Source organism: Pinus tabuliformis, chromosome 2_2 (genome assembly GCF_031772625.1).
Source record: "Pinus tabuliformis cultivar Carrire ecotype Pingquan chromosome 2_2, CPIR1, whole genome shotgun sequence".
Classification (NCBI taxonomy): Eukaryota; Viridiplantae; Streptophyta; class Pinopsida; order Pinales; family Pinaceae; genus Pinus; species Pinus tabuliformis.
In genome coordinates this window covers 1,112,817,396-1,112,843,820 of record NC_142300.1, presented here as the reverse complement: position 1 = coordinate 1,112,843,820, position 26,425 = coordinate 1,112,817,396, and the positions used below count along the sequence as shown (strand labels likewise).

General features: G+C 39.7%; 1 pseudogene across 1 annotated transcript in view; it reads left to right on the top strand.

Moving 5' to 3' along the window:
• Positions 1–15,076: 15,076 nt before the first annotated feature.
• Positions 15,077–26,425, top strand: part of LOC149197299 (uncharacterized) — a 289,735-nt pseudogene continuing 278,386 nt past the window's right edge. The window contains exons 1-3 of the transcript XR_016254749.1: positions 15,077–15,318; positions 15,433–15,564; positions 15,746–15,773. The product of XR_016254749.1 is annotated as an uncharacterized LOC149197299 (transcript). The remainder of the gene's footprint in view (positions 15,319–15,432; positions 15,565–15,745; positions 15,774–26,425) is intronic.

Sequence of the window (26,425 nt, the reverse complement as noted above, 5' to 3'; positions counted from 1 at the left end):
GTTGCTTGATCCATTGGCAGAGAGCTCTTTCTGTTGGCCACAGACCCATAAATTTACAAATGATTGCATGCTCCATCATGTGGTCTCTGTAGGCCTGAATGTCTGGATCTGAGAAGACCACTCTAAGGGCTTCCTTCTTTTTGGGTTTGCAGGCTCCTTGCAGGGTATTTTTAGGGTTGAGGTTGGAAGCTTCCGATTTATCCTCGTTATCTATGGGGCGTTTTCCCTCCCTGTGTTCCTTTTCCTCATCTGAGGGGGTGATTATTGGGTCAGAGCTATTTTGGCCTGCTTTCGGTGTGTTCCCGTGCTTCTCCTGCCTGTTGCTGACTTTTCCTGGCATTTCTGATCCGTGATTTGGATCTTTTTGCCCCTGGGTTGCTCTGCCGCTACTTGTCCCAGAGCTGTCTTTTCGAGCTTCATACCCAGAGATATTGAAACCCTCGTGAGTTTTGAGTTTCTGCATGACTATTTCCCTGTAAGATGGGGTCCCAGTGGACCCCCCGTCTGCCATTTGTCGGGCCAGAACCCGGCCTCTGAGAAGAAGATCAGTTAATCGATCTCTGTGCGCTGCCAGAACTTTTGGTGAAAACTGTTCAGAAAACAGTGCTAAACCCTAGGTGCAGGGTTTCTCCATCGCCTCCGTAAGTTTTCAGCTCGACCTGACTAAGGAATAGGCTTGCTTTTTCATGGTAGTGTAATTTAATTTAGAATTTTGAAGCGCTCCACTCATGAAATAAATAGGTTGCTCGTGACCATCCTTATTGTTCTACAATAAGACACCGGCAATGGTATCTTTAGAAGAAAAAGATAAAATCATAAAATCCTTCGAATAATCGAGACTAACTAAAATAGGAGATTTGGCAATAGCACCTTTGATTTCCTGAAAAGCCTTTTTGCCATCTTCTTTCCATAAAAAATTGCATCCTTCTTCAAAAGACTTTGAATAGGCTTAGCTACTTCTGTGTAATTTGGAATAAATCCTATAAGAAAAAATGTTTTTCCAAGAAAAGAGTGAAGGAATTTAAGATTATTGGGGAGAAGAATCTTTTGGATTGCCTCAAGTCTTTCATGATCAATCATGATTCCATCTTTAGAAATGACGTGACTAAGTAATTTCCCTTCAGTTACTCCAAAAACAGACTTAGCTAGATTTAAGGACATCCCATACTCTCTACATTTATCACAAACTTGCCTAAGATGACCTATATGCCTAATACCATCTTTAGAAAAAACAGTAAGATCATCCTGATAAATTTCAATAATTTTCCCAATTAAACCCTTGAAGGCATAATCCATATCCCTTTGAAAAGTAGTCCCAACATTGGTTAATCCAAACGACATTTTAATATATTCGAAAGTACCCCATGGTGTGGTGAATGTAGTTTTGTGACTATCCTCCTTCTTAACCCATACCTGATTATATCCACAAAAACCATCCAACAATGACATCATTCCAAAACCAATTACTCTTTGCAACATAGTCTCCATGTTTGGCAAAGGGTAATTATCTTTTTCATGCTAAATTAAGGCTTCGAAAATCGACATAAAGTCTAATTGTACCATTCTTTTTTCTAACAATCACCAGGTTGGAACACCATGATGAATACCTAGTTTGAGCAACCATTCCCGCTGCAAGCATCTTTGAAAGCTCTTTTTGAACTAAAGGGGCTAACTTAGGATTTATTTGTCTAAGCTTTTGACGAAAGGGTTTAGAATTTTCATCTTTCAAAGGGATAGTGTGCTCCATGACATCTTCCCTATATACTTTTAATTCATCATAAGAAAATTCTAAAACATCTTGATATTCACGAAGTAAATTAGTTAACTTTTTTCTTTCTTCATAATTACTACCCTTACCAATTTTGACAATCTTGGGATCACTATAGGTACCAATGTTTACTTCAATGAATTCACCTAGATCCATTTTATTTTCCTCTTTCATCTTTCTGGCATCATGCCGATTAAAGTGTTGTTCTAAAGCAACAACATTCCTAGGAATAGGATTTATAATATCTTCATGATCATCAGATCCATCCTCCCTAGGATATATCCAAAAATTTTCAAACTCATCCAAATTATCAAGAAAATGAATCACTTGTTTCTCATCATCAAAAACTTGCCAATGCTCTGAATTGTTCGGAACAAAAGGTCTACAAATAGCTTCCATTTTTATCTTATCCTATAACTGCAAAGTAGAAGCAGCTAAGACATGCTCATCTGCCAAACTATTTTGTTCTCTCAAGATAGCTTTAAGGTCAAGGGCATCAAATGATTCCATAGTATCCCATACAACATTTCGATAATTCCTTAACCTTTGATTTTTACATGTAAAATTATTTTTAATTTGCATGATAACTAAGTCAGAATCTCCCTTGATACTAAGAAACTTAACTCTTAAAGCCTTTTGCAACTCAAGACCCGGTAACAAAGCTTCATATTCAACAACGTTGTTGGTTGCTTCAAATTCAATTTAATAGGTAAATTTGAAAACATGACCAAGGGAAGATTTTAATACTAGTCATGCACCTTTACCATGCGTAGATGATGCACCATCAAAATACATGTACCATACTTTATCCTTGAGATCCCCAATCTTTTCATCAACCTTATCATCTGGAAGAACTATGGAATTAGACAGAATAACATAATTCCTAATGTCACATTGTTCTTTAATTATTTCATTATGAGGTCTCTTAGGATCTTCAACATGGAATCTTCTCTTGGGCTCTCTGTTAAGTCTTACAAACCCATCACCTTTAGGAGAAGGAATCATAGCATACGACCAATTCATTTGAATACTCCCTCCTAGATCAGAGGCCCATTTTCTAAATAATAGCATACCCCAAGCATCAGGCACATCAACAACAACAATGTCCATAACAATCATAATGTCAGGGTAAACCGATAATTGAACTTGTAAATCCTTGATTAACCCAAGAACTCCAATCTTCTTAGAATCCATGGCACATATATTGTCGTAAGGCCTGGAAACTCTAAAATTAAGTTGTTCCGTGACCCTCTTGGTCATGACACAAGATGATGCACCATAATGGTTGACGATCCTTGTTATATGAATCCAAACTTTGCAAATATATAGGAGCATCCTGGTAGTTAGCTTCAGGTGCCTTCTTTTGAGAAACATTCACTTGAGGAGCTTCAATAGCTTTTAGTAACTTAGCGCTTTGGGAAGGAATCTTCGCAATGTTAGCGACAAGAACCCATATTTTTGCATTATTAAACCAACTTCCCAAATCGATATCTAATCCAGAGTTTGAACCTGGGTTAAACTTCAAGGGGGAATTTGATTCCCACTTTGATCGTTATCCCTTCTTTAATAAGTAAAACCCTTATCTTTAGCAATTTCCATGACTTGCTTTGGAGAAGGCTTTTCACCAAATAATTTAACCATCACATCCTTTTCATGATAATTTATACTAAAAGATTATGTGGACGGCCTAACATCTAGACTGTTTTCCTTAACCTCCATCCAATTTTCCATAGACAAAGAATACTCTTTACCCACTACATGTATTTGAGTACATGCCCAAAACATTCCACTATCCATAATCCTTTTAATTGTGGAGCAAGTAGCCTCATCATGAAGAGCATCACAAGGCCGACAATAAGGCAGAGCTTCATTGACCAGATTAGTAGATTCAAGCGGATTAGGCGGTCTCAGCTCACTAGATTGACCTTTTTGCTGCCAAGTATTATTATTTCGATTATTATTATTATTTCTAGGCTGGAAATTCTGTGTTTGAGCTCTTTCCATTTGGACCAACCTAGACTGCAAAGTAGTTATTTCTTTAGCATGGTTAGAGATTAATTTTTCTTGGTTAAGCTCCATTCTTTCAATTTTTTGTAGTAATTTTTTAATAGGGTCGTCATCAGATTCTTTAACCTCTTTTCCTTTAGGTTCTTTCAATTTTGTTGAGGCCCTATCAAAACCTGGGATTTCAGACTTCCCAGATGCCTTCTTATCTTTTTCAAGCTCTACCACTAAAGCTTGACAATCCTTATAATTAGGAAGTTTAGCACGTCTTAATTCATAAGAGGTATCAACATTAAAAGCATCAATATAGAAGTCCCGAAGAGATTTATCAGGAGGTTTATAATCTTGAGGTAATTCCTTAATAATATCATTAAACCTCTTATTAAATTCTTCTACGGTCTCATTTTCTTTCTTTTTAATGACACTGATAAATTTTACAAGATGCCTCTCTTCTCTCTTATCTCCATACTTTTCCTTAAAGGCATTAATAATCGATTGTAAAGAATCAAATGAATTATTAGGCTTTTCCGTAAACCAAACCAAAGCATCTCCCTCCAAGGTAAGAACAAAAAGTCTCATTTTTACATCTTCCTGATTATAATCAACAAGTATCACATACTAACCTAGCCAAGAACCAAAAGCTTTCAGATGAGCATTAACACTAATTGCATTATTGCCCTTAAAGGAAGGCAATTTATCCATCCCATTGTCTGGAGGATCATTGGGATAACCTTGAATGTTAGCAACGTTGCAAGGGGCAAACACATCCATGATGTTGTGCTCAACTAGGTTAGGAAAAAGCAAATGGATATTAGAAAGAGCTTCTTGTCCAAGATTAACAAGAAGGGTATGAGAAGAGAGCTTGTGTAATCGTACTCCGAGATCCCTTTCAGGATCAGGGGCAGGATTAACCAGGCTACTTGGATTTCCTCTAGTACACACTCTTGTAGAAGATAAAGGAAGTGGAATCGCCACTCGGACAAAAATCAAACTTCAAATAACCTGAATGCAACGAAGAAATTCAATAAAGGGAACAAAGGACAAGGAACTTATCCTAGCGAGAGATGAAAAGATGCAAAAAATGAAATGAGATGAATGTTGAATGTCTTAGAGCCAAAGTCCAATAAATTGGTCTCTAGAAACGGTGCCAAAAAATGGTGTCGCAGATAATGTCTAGGCACCACGACAACGACTCAGATTAGGGGTTGTCACCCTGATCCCCAATCTCTCCGTTTAAGTTGTCTCCTTATAGCATGCTAAGGGGGGTAGACCCTATGGAAATGAAATGAAAGAGAACTAGTTGAAAACCAACTAGTTCGGGAGACACAGTGAAGCGGCCAAGTACTTGATTAAGATTTAGAAAGACTTATAGGATTTGATTAAATTTAAATGATTGATACCAGTGCCTTATGGAGTCAATGATATTGCTAGAGAAATTAATACCAAGTAATAAATTAACAACTGCTTCTTAGATGAATGACTATCTTATATGAAATGCATATCCTAAACTAATTTGAGATGCAAGAATCTTGGTTAATTTTAGTTAAATGCCTATCTAAGTTTTAATCCTTCGATCTTTTCTATGTTGAGCTTGATTTCGTAGTAATTGGCAGAGAGAAGATAAGGTGAAGCACACTAAGGTGTGATTAACGATACTTCTCCTGAAAATCTAACGTATTCGGTGCCTTCGGCGCTGCAGAGAGTTAGGGCTCTGACGACTGCAAGGTCACCGTTTTAAGTATTATTAAAAGCAGGCTTCTCAAGCAAAGATGGATGGATACATATCTCTCTATCGACCAAGCTTATGCTTGGAAGTAAATTTTAATTATGCAAAGCTAACTTAATATGTAAATGCACGATATGATGAGATGAAGTTATACTCGAGGATTAGAAACGCTTGTGTCACAAAAGCCCTTAATCACCAAAATGAAATGTTCACTTCTTTTTTTTCTCGTTAAAACTATGCTATTCTATTATATACATGAACAGGAAAAACATTTACAGTCATTGAGTCATACTGCCAAAGGCCACGGATGGCACTTTGGACTGAAAGTTATCAGAAAGAGCAGCCCACGCAGGGGCACCGCAACTGAGACAAACCGCCCGCGCAGGGGCTTTAAACCACCGAGGTGCTATCAGAGCAAAAATTAACAACCCGCACAGGGGCTCAAAAAAGAAAAAAGAGACCTTCATTAGGATCCCACGCAGGGGCATCGAAAAGCATTCAACAAGATTTCTTTCGAACCATACATACACAGCAAAAACATACAGTAGGCCATTATAACAAACATAGTAAATCATGGGTGGACCTGAGCAGCGCCTGAGCGAGTGATGCTGAGCGAAAGGACGGCTAATCGTCCGGCTCCTCCTCGATGATCCTGCACCAGCCGTATCCTTCAGGGAGAGGGTCCGATTCTTTCTTGTCCCCCGTTGGAGAAAGCGCTGCCTGAGTCGGAGGTGGATTGACAGCATGCTCTGGGGCAGCCTCTGGCGATCCCTCGACATCCCTTGAGCTTCCTGCCTGGTGCATCTTCTTGCTGGGGTGTTCCTCGCCCTCATCCTGAGGTTCTTCAAGGAAAAGGACCGAGACATGGGCGTTGATGCGGGATTTTTCCTGGGAGCTGCTGAAAGAGAAGACGGCAGTGCCAAACGCAGGTAGAGGTGCCGAGTCCGAATCTGGACTTCTAGAGTCCAAGAATTGGCTCGATTGGATGGGATGGGCTTCTGCAACTCGATGGCAAAGGCATCGACAGCAGCGGGATTGGGGAGTTGCATCTGAGGGACGAGAAGACCCACCTCGGCTAGAGCCTCGACGGCTGAGAAGGCGCTGTCGAGGCCTGACCATTTTTTCACAAGTAACAGGGGGAAAGAACAGAGCAGAATAGGAGGAATTGGGGAAATTGAAGCGCCCTCCACCCAACCTTTCAGACTTGATACAACAGTCAATTGACAGAGGAGTGGCGTGAGCGGTAGCTCCGTGAACCATAGACCAAGCAGATGCACACTCCCTAAACCATAGACCAAACTCCAGTTTCTGAGCGCGAACCAACACATTGCAATCCACCCCCTCACCATTCTTAAGCTCCTCATCTTTTCCTCGAACTCTGCATGCCATAACTGCACTCTGTGATCGCACCTGAACCCCGGACAGTGCATTGAATTGCCGTCCATGATCGCACCTGAACCCACGCTTATATTCCTTGGCGGCGGTTCGCATTGAATGCCTGTCTTAGGCTTGAGGCCGCACATGGCTTCCATGTGGCTCCTCGCCTTCAACCATAGTGTCACCCGCATCCGGGGAATGAAATGTTCACTTTACTACATGGGTTAAGAAGGATTTTTTTGGGACGACCTTAAATCTAATATCCAAAATTTTGTGGCATAATTTTTGGTTTTCCAAAGAAGGATTTTTTTTGGGATGGCCTTAAATCTAATATCCAAATTTTGTGGCAGAATGTTTGGTTTGCCAACAAAATAAAGTTAAGACAATTAAGACCCCAGGTTTGTTACAACCTTTAGCCATTCCAAGTCAGCGTTGGGAGGATGTACCAATGGATTTTATCATAGTTTTACACAAATCTGAAGGAAAGAGTGTCATCGTGGTGGTAATTGATAGACTTGCCAAGTATGTCCATTTTTGTGCATTGTCTCGTCCTTTTAAAGCTAGTACAATTGCTATTGAATTTATGGAAATAATTCAAAAGCTACCTTTAAACCCAAAGATTATTGGAAGTGACAGAGATCCCATTTTCACTATAAATTTTTGGATGAAATTATTTTCTTGTCTTTGTACTAAAATAGCTCATAGCTCATCTTATCATCCTCAATTTGACGAGAAAATTGAGATAGTGAAAAAATATTTGGAAGGATCTCTTTGTTACTTTGTATCTGATAAACAAACAGAATGGGTCAAGTGGTTACCTATGGCTAAATGGTGGTATAACACTTCCTTCCATACTGCAGGAAAAATGACCTCATTTATGTCACTTTTTGGATATCATCAACCGTCCATCACATCATCTTTAGGACAAAATTATAAGGTTCAAGCAGTGGAAGATCACATTGAGCATCAACAACAAGTTCTGCAACTCTTAAAAAATAACCTCACTCTGATGCAGAATTGAATGAAACAATAGGCATATCAGCATCGTAGTCAAAGAAGCTTTGATGTAGGCAACTAGGTATTTTTACAACTACAACCATACAAACAAATGTCCCTACAGCAAGCTAAGAGGGATAATAAATTATCACCCAAGTACTATGGTCGTTACAAGGTGTTGCAACAGATTGGTACTATGGCATACAAATTGGAGTTGCCTACATCTTGTCGAGTATACCCAGTTTTCCATGTTTCATGCTTAAAGAAGATTATCGGTGATAAGCTTCCAGTTCAAACAATATTGTCAGAACTTGATGAGGAAGGAAAAATTATATTGGAGCCTGAAGCAATCACGAAAACAATAACTCGACAGATACAAAATCGATCAATTTCATAGTATCTCATTAAGTGGAAGAAATTATCCACTGAAGATTCCACATGAGAGGATAAAAAATGTATACAGAAGCATCCAAAACTACTCAAGCGTTGAGGACAACACTTTTTTGAAGGAGAGAGGCATGTTAGGTCCCTATAATTCTAGTGAAGCCTCCTTATTGTTATTGTTAGTGTAGCCACTTATTGTTCTTGTTGTGCCCATGTAGTCCCCATATTGTTATTTTTGTGCCCCATAGAAGCACATTGTTGTTCTTGTTGTGCCCTTACATTATTATTGTTATGTAGGCTCTAATTATATTGTGACCCTTTAGATTCCTTTATATACCAAGGAGGTATTTTCATATGTATCATTCAAGAATTGTTCATTTATGTAATGTAAAGGAGGTTTCCCCCTCGAAGAGACTAATTTTCAAGTCGTTGATCTATCCTTTCTCCTGTTTTGTGATTTGGTTGTATAACACCCGTCCTATAGCATAATCCTCTGTTGCAATAGAAGCTGAGATTCACAACAAAACCGTGGGATCTGAAAAGTTTTTTCAAGCTTCATCAGATGAGTATCCCGATCCTCTTGACAAGAGTGATGGGCACTCTTGTAATATAAAATAAGGGGGAGGTCAAATGAGTGATTCACATTTTCAACCCCTTAAGCAAGAGCCTCTTGTAACACTCGTCGTAAAGGAAGGAATCAAAATTCCTGACTTGAGCAGTGTTGTAAGGTCTAAACAAAGTTTAAAGTCTTGCCACCATGCCAATCCTTTTTAGTTAGTACCCCATGATTTTGGAATCCTAGAAGGATACTGGTGGATTTTTGACCAAATGGCAAGACAGGTGCCAAGCACATAGACTTCAATGATAGAGTTTACTATTGTTGACCCACAAGCAAGAAGTACTGAAAACTACCTTAATTATAGGAATGAAGGATGAATGGTTAGAAACTCTCAATTTAATGGGGCAGGGGGATATCTCTAAGGAAGAGTATGATGACATTGTTAAACTGTGTATTAGGTGTTCCCGTGGAAGCACAAGAGGTAGACATGGAGTACGTCACAGTCTAAGCAGAGCTAGCAAGGTTGTAGGTGGAGGTGTCACCCATGCAGAAATCGGTAATTTGTTGGAAGATTTTAAAACCGATATTCTAAGCACTCTGAATACACAGTTTGATGTTTTGTAGGTGAAACAAAAGCAGTATGAGGTAGAACAAGCATTATTAATTTTATGTCCTTGTTGTCGTGAAAAGCATGGCCGTAAAGACTGCCCACTGGATATAATTGAAGTTTGTGTTATTTGTGCAAAGGAACATTTGACTGATCATTACCCATCTCTTCCAGCATTAAAAGTTGTTTTCAAGGAAGCCACGGAGTAACTTAAACCAACATATCTTGTGACCTAACGACGATAATGAAAAGCTTGTCCTCCAAGTATGGCCCAAGACCCTCCTATGTTCTTTTCTGTTCAATATAATCAACAACAATATCTTGGGTCACCTTGGAAAAGTCAACAATATCCTAACACATCTTGGAAAATGCATTAGTACTCTTTACCATCTTGTCCAAATCAACCATTCCCTAGACCCTCATGGAAAAATCAACAATATTCTGGGCTGCTTTGGCAAAGTCCACAAAATATTCCATATCCTCCTTAATGGACAAATCAGGTCGATCAGGGGCTAGTATGGCCTCAAAATTCGCAATTCCCCTCTGGTCCTATTAATCAACCATTAGGAACGATGCCCGTGAAAAAGTGCGAAGTTGCAATGCAAGAAGGAGAATTTAAGGATCAAAGGTTTTGGGTTATCTCTCTCTCAAACATGTGATTTTTTGGGCTACAACATCAAGGTAGAAGTTTTGTTACAACATCAAGGTTGAAGTACGACATCAAGGTTAGTGTTGCTTCAAGGTCGAAGTTGTTGCATTAAGATCGAAGTTGGTAGGTCGAAGATACTATTGCATTGAAGTGTTGCTGCATCTAAGTCGAAGACAATAGTGGAAAGTGATCATATGTTGAAGAAGGAAAGGGTTGACTTGGTGTGGAGGAAATCTGTGTCTATGTCAAGAGTCTGGGATTATCTTAGGAAAACTATTGGAGGAAGAATTGTTGAATGGATTTTCCCCAAGATTAGGGTTTTTCCCTGGCTGTTTGCCTACATTTGGTGTCCTTGACCTTCAAGCTATTGTGTTTGGTAATTTCTTGATGAACTAAGATAAAAGAAGAACATAAGAAAGTTAATAAGAACACAAGAATCTCACAAGTAATTATTAAGTATAAGAAAATCTTTCTGCCTTTATGATTTTCTAACATTTTTTGTCTAAAGCCGCCATTTCTTCAACGTGGCCTTCTTCCTGAGTTTGCCACCCTTTAAATCCACTACCTCATGAAAATTCTAAGATCATCATCAATAATAGATAAAGAAAAAATTGAATGAAAATCAAATGGACTACACCTCTCTGGTTGCCTTCTTTCCCAAATGGATGTCCTCAAAACTGGAGTATGAGGTTCTTCTTCTTCTTCTAATTCCTATTCTTCTATGGAATATGAGTCTCCATCCTTTAGACCAAACTCTAGCTTTTCTGGTTCCTTTTCCCCTGGGTAGGACTTCTTGTTCCATGACATCCTTCAATTCTCTAAATACCACATCTCAACTGTACACTACCTTCTTTGTTTCTTGGTTCCAAAGCTTGTAACCTTTGAAACCATATTTTTACCCAATAAAGATGCACCTTTCAGATTTACTATCGAACTTGGTTCTTTTCTCCTTTGGAACATGTAGATATGAATCATAGCCAAATGCCCCGAGATATGAGAGAGAGGTTTTCTTACCAATTCATACCTCATGTGGAGTCTTGACACTTATCCTCCAATGTTGATGAATGTGATTTATTAAACATGTATTATCCACTACCTCTACCTAGAATTCCTTCCTTAATCTAATGCCATTGAGCATTCTTCTTTCCTTTTCCATCATCGTCTCATTCATCCTTACTACAATTCCATTTTGCTGAGGGGTGTATGGAATAGTATTCTTCCGTGCTATACCACACTTCTTAAAGAACTCTTCAAATTCCTTCTTATGGAACTCTCCACCATTATCTGTCCTCAACACCTTAATCTACTTCTCTATCTAAGTTTCCACTAGAGCCTTAAATTCTTTAAACTCGTCAAAGACTTTAGATTTCTTCATGGGGAAATATATCCAAGTATTCCTCGAGAAGTCATCTATAAATGAGACATAATACTCATATTTACCCAGTGATGGAACCAACACAAGTCCAAACACATCATTATGCACGAGCTCTAATATTCCTTTTGCCCTCTTAGCACCAAATCAAAAACTCACCTGACTCTTCTTCTCATATACACATTGTTCACAAAAATCAAAATCCAGAGAGAAATTAGACATACCTCCTACCATACATTTACGATGTAGTATATGAAGGCCCATCTCTCCAATATGTCCTAGTCTTTGATGACACAACATAGTCTTTTCACCAGACTACAATATCTTTTGCTCCACTTTCAGAAACAACAAAACTATTGCACCCATCAATAACAATACTGCCTAGAAGCTTGTATAGAGTTCCAATTCGAACTCCTTGCATCAACACCAATGCTCCTCAAACCATCTTGCAGATATCTTTATTGTACATTGTCTTTACACCTACATCATCCATCTTGTTTACATAAATTAGATTTATGGCCAATCCTAGCATGTGCGTAACAACATAAAGTGTTATAATCCTTCCACCTATCAACTTCAACTTGAATTTTCCTTGTCCTATGATTATGGTCTTCCTGTCATAACCTAGGAAGACATCACCACCATCACATTACTCGCATTCACAAAACCACTCACTATGGGGATTCATGTGAAGGATGCACCTGAGTCAATCAACCATGCCTCATGATCTATGTATGTACTCAAAGAAGCCAAGTACACATCCCCATCTTAATTTGAGGTGGTTTTTGCCTCTATTGAAGGAGCATCATCAAATCCCTTTCCTTTCTCAAGAGTTTTAGATCTATAGTCCTTTTTGTAGTGCCCCTCTTTTCTGCATTTTCAACATACCTTTAAAAAAATTCCTGGACATTTAGATCTCCCACTTGAGGATTTATTTTTATTGATTTTATAGGAGCGTCCTCTTATAGACAAGAGGATTTATTTTTATTGATTTTATAGGAGCGTCCTCTTCTAGACAAGGTATCTCCATTCTAGCTCTCCATGTTTTTCAATCTCATCTCCTCTGACAACAAGGATGAGATTATTTTATCAAATTTTAAGGTAGTTGGGTTGCTACTTATTGCAACAACCAAAATATCCCACGAGTCTGGTAGAGAACATAACAAATTGAAGCACTTATCTTCGTTTAAAATTTCAATATCAATAGATAATAATTGGCTTACCACAACGTTGAAGGCATTTAGATGTTATGTCACCGAGTCTCTATTCCTCATCCTCATGTTATACAACTTCTTCAAGAGGAACAATTTATTTACCAAGGACTTAGATTGATACAAAGTCCCTAACTTTTCCCATAAATATTTCGATGTAGCTTCTCCTGAAACATTCAGTAACACTGAATTTGAGACACACAATCGTATTGTGCTATTTTCCTTTAGTTCCAACTTTATACAGTTCTCTGTTGACATTGCCTTGGTTTAGCACCTGGATCCATCATGATTAACCAAACTTTATCCACCAACAAATCCTCCTTCTTGAGCTTCCACAATTCAAAACTTTATCCATTGAATTTCTCGATCTCTATCTTTCCACCATTCACCATCTCCTTTTACCACAAGAGTTGATCCCATGAATCTCTCATTGCAATAGTGTCTACCATAAGCACAAGCAAAACCCCTCAGCTGCAAAGGCTTCCCCTTGAAGCCAAAACTGCTCTGATACGAGATGAAGGTTTTAGCCCTATACAAAAATTACCTGCAAATGAATTATGGAAAAAACATAAAATATAAAAGGTAAGAACATAAAATATATACAAAGATTTTTCACTTGGAACCCAAAATATGGAAAACCAGATTGATTTTTCTGATTTTATTATATCCCTTTCAATGTTACAATACATTATATACATGTCAAATCATTCATAAACCCTGAATCCATTCATAAACCCTGAATCCATTAACATTGGGTCAGAACATAAATGTAGTTCCCTTTACTAGATCTACGAAATACCATGGGAAAAACCATCATTCATGCATAAAACCATGGGCAGCTACACCCAAAAGAATTATTTTGGGGCAATTCCATGAACCCGTGTAGGGGGTTGCTGCCCCCGCTACACCCAGTGCAACATAACAACACCTGACACTAGTCATGCAAATAATATAACTCATACCCAACAAGTTTCTAACCAGTAGGCTGCATTTCAAATATATTTGGACAATGATAAGAAGGACCTCCCAAAGCAACCCACTAATGAATTCTGAAATGAGATTCAACCAAAGCTTTAGAAATAAAAAAAAAATGGTCCAAGCTCTTGGCAATTCTATTAGGGTTGATTTTGTTATTCCTCCACATCAGGATCAACTTTAGGATATCTTGAAATGACTTCGACATATCTTTTTCAAATTCACTAAAAATTTTGCTTCGGTGCTTTTGTTGTTGAATTATTGTTGTTACATATGAATTATTGATTGTGAAAGTGCCCATATGGTGTTGTTCTTGTTGGGATGACTCTATTGCCTTAACACAATGTGACCAATATGACTAAGCAAGAGTTGAGATGTATTGTATTGACCACAGACGGAGTGAAAACTCCTTGGGGCTGCCTACTCCTTGAGCCTAATCACTACATGCTAAGCATGCCATTTAAGGGAATCAAACCTAGGTGGTGAGGGAGTTAATAACCCACCTCAACCACTCGGTCTACCCTTACTTGATAGGGGACAAGGTGAGTTAACAATGGCATAGACAGCGTGTGTAGGGAGTAGCTCCGGGAAGAACCCAACAAGCAACTTCTATTTGAATCTTAGAATCAGAATAGGCTTGACGATCATTAAGGTTAAGGCTTCTAACTTTCGGATTTCCTCCAGGATTTTTGGTGGAGTGGATGAGTGAAAAATAACTATGGCTGTCTGGGCTTGTGTCTGAGCCATAGGTCTGCCTGAATGACCACGACCTCTAGACCTCGACGAGAGCGCATATGCTGGCGAGGCATAATGCTCGAAAAGAGACAAAGACATGAGAAGAGAGAACGCGTAAAGGAGGCACATACCAATGAAACAAACCAAATGAAACCAATAAAAAACCATAAAGATCTTCACTTCCCTACTTTTAGGTTGGCAAGGGGACAAAGTGAGTTTTTTTTTAAGTAATCACCCAATGACTAAGCAAGAGCTGAGATGTCTTGTATTGACCACAGGCAAAGTGAAAACTCTTTTGGGCCGTACTCCTTGAGCCTAATCAATATAAGATAAGCATATCATTTCAGGGAATCAAACCTAAGTGGTGAGGAAATTAACAACCCACCTCAACCACTCAGCCTACCCTTATCAAGTAAAGGACAAAGTGAGTTAACAATGACAAAAAGAGCATATGTAAAGAGTAACTTTGGGAAAGTACAACAAATATAATAACTAAAAACACTCAAATGAAATTCAACCCTATCAAAACACTTACAAACCATAAATCAACAATTTAAAAATAATTTTAAATGTAAGGCCAAAATCATATTTTATAACATTTTATTAAAATAAATAATTTATATATAATATAAAATTACTAAAAACTATTTATTGATGGGTTATATTTCTAAAAGCTCACGAAATTAGAACTATATAGGAGAAGGCTTTACCTACGCCTGTATTTTACCGTCGCTAGTAAAGCTGAGGCCATCTCTAATTACTTTGCGAAAGGGTTACTAAAATTTTAGTCGTTGGAGTTGACTGCAATTCTCTTTACACAATCATAAAACTCTTTAAAACCTAAGAGCGAGCATCGCCGGTCAGGAAACCTTTACCACGACAAACTCCAGCCAGCTAACAATTTCTGACTGTGTACACGGACACAAAGTTTATTGCAGATATCTTCCCACGATCAGTTGAGTTCAAGTTGTTTCCTATGTTACTCTGTATTATCGTTTGAAATAATATGTTCCTATGTTACTCTGTATTATCGTTTGCTAATATTTTCATGACTGAAATAATATAACAGGTAGAGATGGGATTGTTTGAGCCCTTCAGAGCACTGGGATACATCACTGATGGCGTTCCATTCGCTGTTCAAAGGCGTGGGATTGAGACTTTTGTTACCCTCAGTGTTGGAAAAGCTTGGCAAATTTATAATGTGAGTACTATTCTTCGTACCTCTCTATGGGTTTCTTTTAAGTTTTCGAGCTCTGTATTCCATGATATATTTTTTGCAACAGTGAGCAGGATTTGTTATAAGGAATACATGATAGTAGCAAAACCTGTAATTTGGGGTTTGAAAAAGAGCAGCTGATTTATTGCCTACTTTTGTTTTGCAGTGTGCCAAGCTGATTCCAGTCCTTGTAGGTAATGCAATCTTCCAATTTTGAGATTTGAATCCTCTGTATGTTTTGTGTATACTGCAATTGCATTTTGTGCTGAGTTGTTTTAACAGAAATTTCACGGTAGATTACTTAGAGAAAGTTAAATATGAGCCATACTCGTTTATTTATTTATTTTAATAAATTCTCCAGTATTTGCAACAAATGAAGCTAAAGTCATAATAAATTGACATGACAGCGGTGATCTCAGAAAGTTAGGCAATTTCATTACTGAAATTTCTAACGAAGAATACTGTTACTAAGGTTGAAGACTGTTAAAGGCCCTTTGAGTACAATGAAACTCACACTATCTGCAATTGGTATCATCTGTATTTCACATATCGTTAGTATTTAAAATGGAAATATATAATATAACATTGTTATCCCTGTTGTTTAAATTTCATACTTTATAATCTCCTGAAGCAAGCAACTGGTGGTATTTTTCAGAAGCTGTAAACTTGATGACATCTTTTCTGAGATTCCCTAGGTCATATTTACTGGCTAGTTGGAGGAGTGCTTTGTTTAACAACGGTTATGTTAGATGGACTCTTTAATGCACTAGCTGATGAAAAAGTTTATAAATACTCTACTGTCATAGTTTTGGATATACTCATATGCTATTTTAGACTCCATATTCAGTCTCTGCTGGGCCCTAACTGTTCAGCATCAGCTACACTATTTCTTTCTTGCCATCTGCAAAACTCAATGGCTGATGTATGTGGATTCAGCAAATTTTGTTCTTAAGCTTCTGGATCATGTCCACAGCGTTTTGGACTGGAATGGCAGCCAAACAATGCTCAGATAGCCCTATTAAGGTAAGGCTATACAGGCTCTGATGGAATTAGCAGATCATGTCTTCAGATTTTTCTTTTACAAAAGAGAAAAGCGAAAACTCAACCTATAATGAAATACACGTCCATTTACCTAGTTGTACGGGTACCAAAGGTTGTTGTCATGTTAACCATCATTAAAAGACCCAGTTGCATGGTAGACTTTTGGTGACTATTCCTATCATTTGAAGATGCCATATGAAAGTGCATGTTTAGTTTGTTTCATTTATTTTTAGTTTGTTTATGGTTATAATCTTCTCACATAGAGTCTATGTTTTTACATATTTCCCCTAAACATGGATTATTTGTAGCCACATGGTGGTTCACATCGCATATTGGTTCAATGATCCTTGTAAATACGTGGGGCAACTGCATAACAGTTTATCTTTTAATAACTGGTTATAGGGTTGCATTGCATAGTAACTGGAAAATATACCTTACTAATAGGGTTTGACAACCATGACTGTTGTAAAATGCATTGCCCTGTGTAGGGGCATGCAAGTATGCATCTCACTGTAGGGTTTGACACCCATATTTGTGGCTACGCGCATTGCCTTGTTTAGTAACAAGTGTTGATTTGGGGTAACATCGGATGTGCTCTAGCCATGGAAATTGGTGGAGAGGCTAAAGCACATGAGATCTCCAAGACCTAGAAATGGTTTGGGGAAGTTCCGCCCGGTTAGAGAGATATTGACATAATTAATATTTTTAATGGGTTCGTAAGTTTTAACTTAGGAAAATAAAAATATTAATGGGTATTAATATAAAACTGGGTGAGAAGGTTCTAAATGATATGGATCAAGCCAAATCTAATCGTAGCTGTTGATAAAAAATTTAATCTCGGCCGTTGAAGACTCAACAGAAAAAGTATAAGAGGAGGCTTGAGGGTCAGTTGGAGATACACCAAATTGCAGTCAGTTCGATTTTCTGGAGCAGGGTTTGCTGAGAGAAAATGAACCAGTGATCAGAGTTGCAGCGAGGGGCAGTTAGTGCATAGCAGAGAGCCAGAGATAGTGCCGGAAGACCAGTGTAGAGGCAGAGAGGCAGACGCAGAGCTAGCGGGAGCCACACAGAGGGTCAGAGTGACTGCGCAGAGGGCCTGCGTGGGTGACGCAGAGGGCCAGAGAGCCAGCGCAGAGCATCTGTAGGCTGACGTAGAGGCCAAGAGGGTTGACGCAGAGCCTCAAAGAGGCGTTGGAGAGACTTTCGTGGAGCAGACTTGTCTAATATCTGCTTTCGAAGAGGTATTACTGCTAGATTGATTTCTCTGTAGGGTGAGCCAGTTTGGCACCCAATTGTACTCAAGAAAGCTGCTTAATAATAAAACCCTCAGAACTGCTGCACCGATTTTCCCGCACTGGGTTTTTTTGGGGACGATTGTCCAAAAATAACGGTGTCCCTTGTGTGTTTGTCTATTTCTATCAATTGTTGATTTGTAGATGGTTGAGACTGCACTTGTGTTTATTTTAATTATCTATATGGTTAAATAACTTGTTAAAGAATAAAACAAGTAGGTGAAATAAACCAGATAGTGCAAGAAAATTTCTAACGGGTTAGAATTAGAAATTTCAACATGGTATCAGAGCGTTGCAGATCACATGAGAACTGAAGGGACCAACTATATCAGAAAATTTGCAACAGAAACAGCTGTCCCGAGTGACAGAAGCTGTTCCTAAGCAGAAAGCAATAGAGAAGGGGTGAGGTAGAGGGCCCGTGTCATCAGTTTGAGCCAGAGAAGGGCCCAACGCAGAAGCAGTGAGAGGCAGAAGAGGCTCACGAAGAGCCACGTCATTCTGCTCAACGAAATAGGAGTGACGCAATTGGCTAGTGGAGCGATTCAGCGTCTGTCGGGATTGTGCAGAGCCAAGAGGCTCAGTTTCTTCAGCTGTTGGGACCTAGGAAGCCGTGGGCAGATTGTGGGTTGTGAAGCTAGTGGGGTGTTGTTGCTATCGAAGCAGAATAGTACCTAATGGGACAAAACCAAGGTAGAAGGGAGTCGCTACCCAGGCAGATTTCTAGCCAAGAAATCCAGATTAGTGATTGCAGGAGCAAAGGAGATCGGAGAGGTGCGATTCGACTGTTGGAAGAAGGATTTCTAGGAGGGAAATTGAGACTTAGAGGGAGTCTCGGAGAGGATTTCCAGGAGGGAAATCGAGACTCAGGAGTCTAGAAGAGAACTTCCAGGAGCGAAGTAGAGACTCAAAGGGAGTCGAAAAGAAGAGCAGAGATGGCCATGAACAGATTGAGGGATCAGGACAAGCGAGATGGGGCGTCCAACTTTGTCATCTGGAAGGCCAGGATCCTGTCTGTTTTGGATAGACATCGCATCAAGGCCTTCGCCTTGAGAACCGTAGCTATCCCAGTTGACCCAATTGATAACGAAAAGTATGAGGATGCGATGGGCAAGGCAAAGTGCATAATCCTTGATGGGGTCAAGGATCATGTAGTTCAACATATTGCTGAGAAGAATACAACAAAGGAGATGTGGGACACCTTGACGACATTGTATCAGGGCACTTCCATGCAGAGGAAGATGCTACTGGAGAATCAACTGCGGTCGTATCAGATGCAGAAGGGGGAGCAGATAGATCACTTTCTTAGCAGGTTGCAGGAGATTCGGGACCAACTTACTTCCATAGGGGCCACGCTGGATTAGGAGTTAATGGTGAGGACCGCCCTGAACGCAGTCTCCGAGGAGTGGGAGACATTCGTCCAAAGCATTTTGGGCAGAGCGAATCTTCCAGATTGGGAAGAATTATGGGAAGCTCTTCGCGAAGAAGAGATTAGACGACTGACCAAGGCGGGAAGTAGCAGCAAAGAAGCCCGGGTCAAGAAAGAGGAGGAAGAGGATGTGACTTTGGCATTTGTGGGGCAACAAGGGAAGAGGAAGAAGAAGGACATCTCCAAGATTAAGTGCTTCAACTGTGGGGAGCTGGGCCATTATGCAACCCAGTGTCCCAGGAAGAAGAATAAGGGAGAGGCTTCTGACTCCAAGGCAGCGCCGGCTAAGGCGGAGAAGGAAGTGGAGGATGATGACGATTGTGCCATGAGTGCTCATGTACCTCTAGAAAAGAGGTGGGGTGACATCGAGCTATAGTTAGGAGGACTACAGAAGATGTGGGGAGGGATCCTTGAGGTACCGAAACTCTTGGATCATATCTGGCTACGGGAGCCCCGAGAGACATTAGCAGGATGACAGATGTTGGTAGAAGCAAGATGCAGATGGAGCGGTAGAAGAGTGCTACAGTGCAGTAGTCCCTAGCAGCGGAGAGAGGGTTGCAGTAGTGCGAGAGGCACAAAGGAGGTGCAGGAAGGCACAAAGGTGTTTGCAATAGTGTGAGAGGCACGGAGTTGTTGCAGCAGCGCAAAGGGAGCACAGGATAGCAACAGAGAGAGCTTCAACATCAGGAGGGCTTCTAGCCTGACAAGGATGTCAGTAGTTGGGTAGATCAGTTACCAATGTCTCAGTAACTGAGTTGCAGTGCAGTAGTAGTAGTGGTAGTGCTATGGGCAGCACGATGCAACATGATGAGAGAGGGTTGCAGTGCAGATGTAGTTTTGGGAGAAAGGACCAGCAACAACACAGATGCAGAGGGAGTTCCAGTACAGATGTAGCAGTGGTAGTGGCAGAGCCATGGGCAGCAGTACAAGAGGCAACAATGCAGAGGATGTTGGGCAGCAGGCCAAGCATTAACACAGGTACTGGTGCTGGATAATCAGGGTGATGTTCAGTGGTGGAACATTACTAGAGCACATTCCTCGCTAAGAGGGAGTGTTGATTTGGGGTAGCATCAGATGTGCACTAGCTATGGAAATTGGTGGAGAGGCTAAAGCACATGAGATCTCCAAGACCCAGAAATGGTTTGGGGAAATTCCACCCGGTTAGAGAGATATTAAAATAATTAATATTTTTAATGGGTTCCCAAGTCTAAACTTAGGAGAATAAAAATATTAATGGGTATTAATATAAAATTGGGTGAGAAAGTTTTAAATGACATGGATCAAGCCAAATCTAATCTTAGCCGTTGATTAGAGATTTAATCTCGGCCGTTGAAGACTCGACATAAAAAGTATAAGAGGAGGCTTGAGTGTTAGTTGGAGATACACCAAGTTGATCAATCAGTTCGATTTTCTAGAGCGGGGTTTGTTGAGAGAAATCGAACCAGTGATCAGAGTTGCAGCGAGGGGCAGTGAGTGCATAGTAGAGAGGCAAAGATAGTGTCGGAAGACCAGTGTAGAGGTAGAGAGGCAGACGCAGACCCAACAGGAGCCACGCAGAGGGCCAGAGTGACTGCGCAGAGGGCCAAAGGGCCTGCATGGATGACGCAGAGGGCCAAAGAGTCAACACAAAGCATCTGTAGGCTGACACAGAGGGTTCTAGGGTGACGCAGAGGCCAGGAGGGCTGACGCAGAGGCTAGGAGGCATTGGAGAGACTTTCGTGGAGCAGACTTGCTGAATATCTGCTTTCGAAGAGAGGTATTACGGCCAGATTGATTTCTCTGTAGGGTGAGCCAGTTTGGCACCCAATTGTACTCAAGAAAGCTGCTTAATAATAAAACCCTCAGAACTGCTGCACCGATTTTCCCGCATTGGGTTTTTCCGGGGACGATTTTCCAAAAATAACGGTGTCCCTTGTGTGTTTGTCTATTTCTTTTAGTTGTTGATCTGTAGATGGTTGAAACTGCACTTGTGTTTATTTTTAGTATTTATATGGTTAAATAACTTGTTAAAGAATAAAACAAGTAGGTGAAATAAACCAGATAGTGCAGTAAAATTCTACGGGTTAGACTTAGAAATTTCAACAACAAGTTGGATTTGCATTTATAATGGGCGTTCAACATCCCCATAACAAACTGTTTAAGTCCCCGTCAGAGGGATGCACCCCAAAATTTGGTTGAGGGATGCAGGTGCATCCTTTACGAGGTTTGGATGCATTATCCTACACTTTGGTGTGGGATAGGTGCACTTGGGCATGTACTTGGTTTGGGGTGCATGCAACTTGGTTACTTAGTCCATTCCAAAAGGGCTGGGAATTACCATGAGCTAAGTGGGATTGGACGTAAGCTAAGGCTCTAGTCAACATTGTCATCTTCATCATTGTCTTTAGTTCCTTCTTCCCTTGTGGTGTCACTGAATTCTGAACCATGGATCTTATTGATGTATGGCCTTCTAGAATACCCTCCCAACTGTATCCCCAATCCTTGGGATAGTCTATGTTTTCCTACACCTTGCCCATTTTCTTTTTTAGGTATGTTGTAGTGCCCTTTAGTGTGGTCTTTGTCCTTGCACGATCTGAGGTCCTCTTGAGTACTTTGAATCCCTGATTTCAGAGTCCCAAATTGCCTCTTTATTACTTCGTGAATTTTTTTGAAAGGTGGACTTGCTTTTTGAAATCTTTGACAACTTCCTCAAAAGGATACTTATAAACATAAGGCAGAAGATCAATTGCTCAACTAAAAATTATAAAGCAAGGGTCAAAAGGAGCTGAAGACTATTAAGTGTGCCAATGTCTCTTAATCCGAAGGTCTTTTTGATTTTTTCAAATGTCTGATTTGAAAGTCTAAAATTGTTTCTTCATTACTTCATGACATCGATTGAACTGTGGATGTGGACTCCCTTCTTGAAATTATTGACAACTCACTCAATTTGATCCTTATAAACGCAAGGTAAGCAATAAGTGCATAGTCAAAGGTCCTAAATTCTTGAAACCCCGATTTTGGAGTCTTAAATTGTCTCTTCATTACATCATGACATTGATTGGAAGATGAACTTACTTCTTGGGATCTTTGATAACTTCCTCATGGTGATACTTATAAATACAAACTGCACAATCAATTGCTCAACTAACAAATATAAAACGAGTGTTAAAAGAAGCAGAGCACAAGGAAAACCCGTGGATCAGTTGAGGAGCCAATTTTAAATGAGTAATTGGCATGTTGAATTTAAGCTGCCAACATCTTTTAATGCTTACACTGTTCACTCTTTTTTTTTGTTTCTTTCTTTCAGATTTAAATTTCTTTTGACCGCCATACTTTTTAAAATTTCAGAACATTTTCAAGGAAAGTAATATCAATGATCAGCATATGAAGATTGATGGAAATTGATTTCAAATAATTATCCTTTATCTCTATTATTGATGTTGCTCCCTCCACACACTGAAGATTTGATCCTCTTTTGTTTGTGGGAAGTTCTAGATGTCTTAATAGGTGCATGAGTTTGCTCAATTTGTTTTTATTGAAACAATTACTTTGTATACATTGTCAAAAAAGCCTTGTCTTTACCCAAAGGCAAAAATTACATACATGAGAAGGTTTCTTATTTTCAAATTGTACATCAGTTCCAGAGTTTAATGGGAGTGTTCTAGATCCAGATTCTTTTTGAAGTAGACTTTATTTCGCTTCCATTCGTAAAAGAGTATTGCCTTACAAATTGATTTCCTAATAACAAACCAAAAAATTGTTAGATACTTATGAGAGGTTTTTGAATCAACCTTTCTAGCTATTGAAAGACATGATGAGAGTGAGTTGGGACCCCAAAGCCTAGTTTCTCTTGTTTCCCATTTTTGAATTGCTTTTTGGCCCTCCCTCTTGTAAGAGGGCTTGAAACAGATTGGGGCAAAAAACTCTTTCCTTTCTGACTCTTTTGGACATGGGGGATAACCTAAAGATGCCAAAGAATAATCCCAAGGCTTTGTCTACTGTTCCTTAATGATTTCTTGGACATCATTTGAATGATCACTTTCTGGATGTGGCTCCCAAGGGGCCTCCCGAGTGTTTCTAAAAGATTATCTTGGAGATTACCTTGGAGGTGAATGGAGAGGGTGATATAGGGATTGTCATACTTGCTTTATTGGACCTCCTTGCCTACTGATTCCTTATGTTGCTTCATTTCTTTTTAAACTTGATTATCCTCTCTCTTTTTTGTGTTGGAACTTGGTGGAGGTTTGAGACTCTGCCTCTTTTTTGTAGGATCCTTTATTGGAAGGGATTCAACCTCCTCCTCTCGAGGTTCTTCTTGTTGTTCCAGCTCTAGCATTGTGAAACTATTTTTTCTACTTGAATATTTTTTATTCTTTTTTTGAAATGCAAGTCTTGTGGGGGTGAATCTATTCTTTTACTTTTTGATACTTTTTGGAATCCTTCCTCATTTTATCTGGTTAGGGAGGAGCCCTCTTAACACAACATTTGGCAAAATGTTTACACTCATGACACCCATTGGACTTCAAACAAAGCTATTCACAGTCCAACTTATGCAAATGTATCCAATTATCTACTTGCACTTTGATTTCCTCCACAAAGCTAGTTGCGAGATTTGCTTCCGTGCACATTTACCACATTAAAACATGCCAAGTTTTGGAATAGATTTGTCTATAAATTTCTCCAGCTTGTCCTTGACTGCTTCAAAGGTCTGCCCATATTAAAGGACTAAAGGAAGTTGGAAGAAGTTATTGCCTGATGAACTAACATTGTAAATATTCAAGAGGATAAACAAGGGACCATTTGAAGTCCAAAAAGACATGCCACATAAGTCATGTTGTCCTACAAGAAGAAGTTATGAAAGGTAGTTATCTTGTGGAGGAAAGAGTTGTAGGTAGTAAACTCGCAGAGAAAGGCATGCAAGGTGTTGCTAATTCAGTGGGGTTGTAGGATCCTCAAAGGTTATATGGCTTGTTAGTTTGTTGCTCCAAAATGTTCTCTAGTCATCAGTCCCTTTGTTTGGCATTGTTGCCTATTTTTAGTGAGTTTTTAAAGTCTAGGGTTTTCTATTTTTAGATTATAGTTGGACTATGTTAGTTTATGAACCCAACACTCAATATTTAATTCCTAGCATAAAACTTATCAAATAATCATAGAGCTAGGTTCCTAACAAAATATTTAGCGGAAGCAAATATAACAATCTAAATCACAATGACAAACAAATTTCTGCCCAATCAAATCAATTCATCATTAATAATGACTCAGAACCTACTCGGGCTTCTGTCCTGGGATAATGGCTCAATTGAGGAATTACATATACAACAATAAACATAGAATTATTCACCTGAAGAAGCTCGAGATTTGTCCTTTGATCTTCCTCGGCTAATTTGGATCTATCTCCCTCGTTGCTTCTTGCACCTTCCTTGGACCTGACACACTGGAGTACCACACTCCTCCTCCTCCTGAGGCTAGTGCCACTATATGGTGTGTCTTTCCTCCTCCTTGGCTTTTCTTTTATAACTTAAATAGAGCTAAAACCCTAACCCTAACCCTAATATTAAAGTGATTACTGACCAAGATTATATCTTGCCTTACTTAAGATCAACAAAAACTAAGATTAAAACTTACTAAAGTAAATTACTTTACTTTTCCTAAGTTTCAATTAGCTCAATAAGCTAACATATTAATATTTGCTTCTTTTCTAAGTTAGACTTAGGCTAAGTTACATGAGCAACTTGCTCACACTAGAGCAAGTGTTCTAAAGAGAATGTGGGCAACATCTGCACGCCTAGACGAAAGGCCTGTGCAAAAGTACTTGCCCAAGCTACAAAAATCAACACTCCCTCTTAGTGAGGAAAGTACTTCTGCCCTCTGAAATTGCTTTTAGTCCTAGACTTGTTTCTGTTGCCTTGGCTGCTTCCTTTGAACTGGAAGCCTTCTCTGCCACTTGGTCTGGCAAGACTCTCGAAGCCCGACTCCCCTTGGTGTTGTTCCTAAAAGCTTCCTACTCCTGAACAACCTTCTTGATAGACTTGGAGGAATCTGTTGGCCTCCTCCCTACCTGAACTTGAACACTGGCTCTCTTTGTGTTGCTCAACCTTCGTAGCCTCCTGCTCCTTATTCTCTGTCATTGCAATGCTTCTTGCATTTCTCCTTTGCTAAGTCCTTCTAACACGACTATGGGTCTATCTTGGTCCTTTGAGACACCCATGAAATTTGTTAATGATTCCCCAATTGGTACTGCTGACCTCTGCCAAATTTGTTGTCAACACTTGTACACTTTGTACGACCTCTGCTGGTTGGCCTTGCTAGCTGTTACTAGCTTTGTTGACCACTATTACCTTGTCTATGTCACGGTAGATTCCTTGCACAATGACTTTGCACCCATGCACTCCCGCATTGCTGCACTGGCCTCCGTCAACGCTGCACATGATGACTTCTCTAATTCATTGCAAATGCCCTTCCTATCACAACTTCCTATCACTAGGCCTCCTATTGCGCCCTGTCTTCAAAGTAGGTTCCCTCATGGCGACTAAATTTCATTGACCTTGGTTGCTTGGGCCTATCCTTGGCTGCTACACATAGATCCTCAGCCCTATCTAGCCCCTGCAACCATTTGACATCCCACGTGACTTGTTTATAAGTTTTCTCGAGCAGATCCCTCTCTATGACCACTCTGGAATGTTGCTTGATCTACGATGACCCTTGTTCATATTTGCATTGCGACCTCCTGTCTTAGTTGCACATGTCATGTTCTACCAACACCTCTATTGCTTAACCTACATGACCCTAAGCTGTGGTCTCTGTTAACTTTGCGTCCTGGCTGTTGGGACAACCCACAACTTCTTCGCATGATCCTATCACGTGACGTTTACTCAATCACTGACTATCGGTTACTCCACGAACTGCACTACTCCTCGCGAGTGTTTTCCTTAACCCATGCACTGATATATCGTTGGCTCAACTGTTGATTGGTGGCTGATCTTTTCCTCCATGGATGCACACTTTTAGTTGCCTTGTCCTCTGGTTTGCTGCAGATTGACCGTGGCTAGTCTTTCTTGCCCATGCAAGCGCACTTGCTTACTAGATATTTGCACCGTGCCCTACCTTC